Source organism: Podarcis tiliguerta (genome assembly GCF_965153285.1).
Source record: "Podarcis tiliguerta genome assembly, chromosome: 5".
Lineage (NCBI taxonomy): Eukaryota > Metazoa > Chordata > Lepidosauria > Squamata > Lacertidae > Podarcis > Podarcis tiliguerta.
The window spans coordinates 11,551,357-11,556,865 of NC_139538.1; the positions used below are offsets into that span (position 1 = coordinate 11,551,357).

At 44.7% G+C, this 5,509-nt stretch overlaps 1 long non-coding RNA gene across 1 annotated transcript; it reads left to right on the forward strand.

Moving 5' to 3' along the window:
- Positions 1-2,528: 2,528 nt before the first annotated feature.
- LOC310678515 lies at positions 2,529-5,124 on the forward strand. The gene is made up of 2 exons (XR_014511801.1): positions 2,529-2,639; positions 4,652-5,124. It is a non-coding gene; the product is annotated as an uncharacterized lncRNA (long non-coding RNA).
- Positions 5,125-5,509: the final 385 nt, after the last annotated feature.

Here is a 5,509-nt window from a genome sequence, read left to right on the forward strand (position 1 = left end):
TGACACTTGCCTTTCAGATAATTGTCATTTGTCATCTTAATTTACTTGAGAGATACATCTGAAGGCAGCTCTGCAAAATCAAAACCTGGGGTTTTCAACAGCCATTTAATGAATATCTCTTGCTAGTGCATAGATTTCTTTTCTTTGTTTTATGCTGCCTGCCATTTGTTACTACGGGTTTGCTTCTTTTCATTTCTTTCTTTTAATCTATTATGAATATGAATTTGCTTTATGAACTGGCTAATTATCCCATAGCCTTTCCCAGAGAAAAAGAGGCATCTTTGCTAGGAAAGTAATGGAACATAATAGCAGTTATTTTCCATCCACTCTTCTTCTTGGGAAAAATTTTAGTCAGTCATTTTTTTTTTATTTTTTTTTAGTCAGCCATGATATTTTTGAGAACGTCGGAGTGCAGTTCCAGCACTTCTCAGATGGGCGCCATTGCGTGCCTGTGCTCCCCCTGCCTGGTTCTTGCCTTTAGGTATTTCTGAGAAGCCCAAAATGAACATTTCAAGTCAAAACAGAAGCTGGCCAGCATGTGCGAGTCTACACATTTTAGATCTATGACTCCAACTAGCTCCTAGCCACCCCTAACCACGATTGGTCAAGCTAAAGGGCGGGGCCAATTCATATTCCTTTTCTTCAATCCATCTCCTGTGTAGCGGCAGCAGGCTTTAATCTTTCCAGCAAGGCCTCTACCATTGCACACACACATTTGCATGACGGCCCTTCCTTCATCTAGCCTAACCTCCTGAGATCAGCGTAGGATTTGGGGGGCCAAATCTTGCATCTCATGAATCATGCACTTTAGGTAAAGGTAAAGGGACGCCTGACCATTAGGTCCAGTCGTGACTGACTCTGGGCTTGCGGCGCTCATCTCGCTTTATTGGCTGAGGAAGCTTTGTCATGTGGCCAGCATGACTAAGCTGCTTCTGGCGAACCAGAGCAGCACACGGAAACTCCGTTTACCTTCCCGCCAGAGCGGTACCTATTTATCTACTTGCACTTTGACGTGCTTTCAAACTGCTAGGTTGGCAGGAGCAGGGACTGAGCAACGGGAGCTCACCCCGTCGCGGGGATTCGAACCGCCGACCTTCTGATCGGCAAGTCCTAGGCTCAGTGGTTTAGACCACAGCGCCACCCGCGTCCCCATCATGCACTTTACTGCTAAGCTATATGGCTGTTCTTCCAAGAAAGATTGCTGTACAGCTGCTCTTCCATGCGTGGCTTCCTGCAGAAAGTGTGTTATTCACTCTTTTGCTTTCCTGTACATGTGATAATAAGTATGTAACCAAGTTGTTAACTTGGTGGAACATACCCTTTCCAAATATTTGGAATACTTACGAAATCTCTGCTACAAATCTGCACGTGGCCTTTCTGCGAACGCACACCAGATGTTCCCCGTTTATGACGTTAAATTCCTTCCTTTCATTACCTCCCGCAAAACGAGGCCGGTAGAACATTTCCACTCTCTGTCCATATTTCTTCCCTAGGTTCAGAGAGACCTCACCTAATTAATGGGGGGGGGGAATCCACCCACCCCTTCCCATTCAAACAATGCTCGAAAGAATTGTCTGCATACCTGCCAGGAAGAAGAAGAAGAAGAAGAAGAAGAAGAAGAAGAAGAAGAAGAAGAAGAAGAAGAAGAAGAAGAAGAGGAGGAGGAGGAGGAGGAGGAGGAAGAAGAAGAAGAAGACCACACAGCTTTGGGGGCATAAAGAGCAACTGACTCACACAGCCATTCTGAGTCAAATTCAGGTTAAACAGCATTATGAAAGGGCCTCTGTAGCAGGAAATGTCTCCACTGGTGAGACATTGGCTGGCATCTGGTGGCATCAGAATGTGGCATCCTTAGGCAGCCACCATGGTTACAGCACCAGCTTGCTGTCAATACCTGCCCCAGAATCACCTTTGTACATTTTACAGTCAAGCAGCTAGTTCTGAGAGCTGCCATTTAATTTGCTATGATGCCCTCCAAATGAGATAACCCTGAGGCACTTGCATAATATAGGCTCCCCAGTGTGGTGGAGGCTATGTCTGAGAGATGCCATTTTGATTCCCCCCTAGGGTAGGGTTTACTTTGGGGGTGCTGCTGGAAAATGTTGCTGCTGCCCACCATTACTGCCACTGCAACTCGGCACGTCCATCCATCAGGGGACCCGCTGTTATGTACTGAAGTTCTCACTCTGGGCCAGCAGGGGGATAGTTTTCACTCAGGTCCACATATGCAAATCAGGAATTGAAAGTGACGTTCAGTGATTGGATAGTTACAGAAAGTTGTTACTGTTGCTTTGTAGTTGAACTCTATATAAGCAGGTTGGCTGAACCATTCAGCCCAGTTCTGTTCTGGCCTGTGAATCAACAAGAGCTGTCTGAAGAATTGCTGTGTCGTCTGATATGTCCACCCACAACTTAATACCCGCTATGGTTTGGAGGGGTCCATCGGAGGTCAGGAGCTGAAAAGTGGAACCAGCCCTGCTATTGGACCACCTGGTGCCTTCTGGTTATGATTCTTGCACAGAATGCTAAAGCAATCCAACATTCCAATTGCCGCAATAGCCTACCGGATGCCTCCAGGAAGCTTGCAGTTGGGTTATGAAAAAAAACAGTTCTACCCTGCTGCCATTTCCCGGTAACAGGTATTCAGAGCAGTGCCAGATTTACGTTTAAGCTAAACAAGCTATAGTTTAGGACCCCACTCTATTGGGGACCCCCCAAAAAATTTAAAGCAAAAAACAACAACTGGATGTACATTTCCAAAATATAAGATAAAAAACAAATAAAATGGCTTTAGATTTGGCATATATTAAACACAAAAAAACAGCGACAATTTGCTGTTGACAAAGGACAGCTGGACATATAAAGGGCCCCATTACCTTCAGTAGCTTAGGACCTCATCAAACCTAAAGCAGGGCCTTATTCAGAGGCATACTGTACAGACATCTGTATGGGAATTGTTTTTAATTGTTTTATCTCTTGTGTATGTGCCACCTGGGCTTCTTTGGGAGGAAGGATGGAATGAATCAACAACAACAACAGTTGTCATTGGCACCTGACCATCTCAAGAGACAATGGAGTGCATTCGCAGCACTGAAGAGACCTCCCAGGGGTGCAAGCCTGGGCAATGTGTTTGGAGGTCCTGGGCTGCCCTCTCAGCCTCATCGTCCAAAGGAAAGGAGTACAATCTGTTTGGTGCCACCTTTGCTACAGGAGTTGCCAGAAGGAGGCATACAAGGCACAATCCAACCGTCTTAGGGACTCCACTCCAAATTTGTGTAGGCTTTGCTTGTTAGCCTTTTCTTCTCCTAAAGATATCCAACAAGGCAGCAGAGGTTTAGGGTCAGTTTTCCTTCTACATGGGCTACCTTCAGGTTGACGAGCCCCATCTGCCCATCACTTGCCTCTACAGCACAAGCAGAAACTGCCTTCTTGACCATTGGACCACCTATTGGTCACATCCGCTCAGTCCACCGTTGCCTGTCTTCACATGCAGGAGAAGTCCCTAACTCATAAAAATAGGAATAATCAATCAAGTATGTATGTATATATGTATTGATGCTTTTGAATTATGGTGCTGGAGGAGACTCTTGAGAGTCCCATGGACTGCAAGAAGATCAGACCTATCAATTCTTAAGAAAATCAGCCCTGAGTGCTCACTGGAAGGACAGATCCTGAAGCTGAGGCTCCAATACTTTGGCCACCTCATGAGAAGAGAAGACTCCCTGGAAAAGACCCTGATGTTGGGAAAGATTGAGGGCACAAAGAGAAGGGGATGACAGAGGACGAGATGGTTGGACAGTGTTCTCGAAGCTACCAGCATGCTTTGACCAAACTACGGGAGGCAGTGGAAGACAGGAGTGCCTGGTGTGCTCTGGTCCATGGGGTCACGAAGAGCCGGACACGACTAAATGACTAAACAACAACAACAATGTATGTATGTATGTACGTATGTATATATGTATTAAATCTGTATACCGCCCTTCATCCAAAGATCACAGGGCGGTTTACAGCAAATGATGATGTTCCATATAGCCATCCTGACTTAACAGCCATTGATAACAAATTGCATTCTCCTAAATGGCATTGTAATTTCTACGCCATGTTGGAGGCACTGTGCCTCTGAATAGCAGTTGTTGGGCAGTAAGAGTGGGAGAGGGCTATTGCATTCATGTTCTAGCCTGCAGGCTTCCCATAGGCATCTGGCTGGCTGCTAGGAAAACAGGACGCAGAATTAGATGGGCCTTTGGCCTGATCTACCAGACCTGCGGCTTTACTGAAATTTCTCCAAATCCAATGGAAGCAAGGGAGGGAATCTGGGGGCCATGTTGCGTTTCAGGGGTCAGACTGTGCAATGGCTTTACCCATGCCTGAATACAGCACTAGGCTTGCACAATCTCTGCTTAATACAGATTTAGTGACCATGGCTCTGAGTTAGCATAATTACAACCATCTATCCCTACATTGATAGCATCCTGTTTGGCATTATGAACGTAGGGTTATGTAACTTCCTGGTGTTACTTGTGGTTGGATGATTACATGTCACATGTTCCCTTTTAGCCAGAACTTCTGAAGCAAATTAAACAGCCACATGGCCAACATAAACCATGCTAGAACCTTAGTCGCTTCATTGACTTTTCTTTCCTTCTTTCAGCGCAGTTCCCACCATGTGCTTCCTGGATGAATAATATTATACTCCAATTTAATTCATAAATGTTGAAGGCACCACTTGTTTCAGCTGTAAGATCTGATTGGAGAAGACGGAATGCAAGCTTAACTGCTGAATGCTTGGCAATTTGTAAAAGACCAAATCTTAAAAACTCAGCTACATGGAAATTAATCCCTTTGATCGTAGGGGAGCTTAATTGTAAGAGAGAATGCTTAGGACTGCAGCTCAGAACCATCTATTTATGAGTGAAGCCTGGAATGTATTGTAATAATTATCCAACAACTGCTCCAACCAATAGGTAGCACTGTTTCATGTCCTTTGTGCTTAACTAAAGTTCTGTCTCTCGCCTTGCTATTGTTCTGTCTTGTGGTTTTCTCTTGGAGATGTTCCTGGAATGATTAGATCTACGCTGCAGACTGAGCTTGCAGATCTCTAATAAAAGTTGTTCTTCTAAACAAGTTTTGTAATATCTCTGACAAAGATCATGTGCTTTGCGATCAGCAACTGAAAATGTTTTGCTGAGCCTTTCTAATATACCAGTACATATTTATTTACTGCAACATAATACAGCACCATTGCACTTGGTTTTCAAATTGTGTTTTGGACCTTCCTTGTGTTTCTTAAAAAGCTAGGATCCACACCACATGGAAATCAGAGATTAACTTTTGCCCACTCAATCTCAATCTCACAACCACCCACCAGCTTCTGTTTACCCTGGGAGAGAAGCTTCCATTTCTACCAATGGAAGAATGTCATCTGGAAAGTTTCTCCTTGGGCACAGTGAGATATAATCTGAATGAACCAGTCTGTGAGGGAGTGAATGAATGAATGAATCAGTGAAGG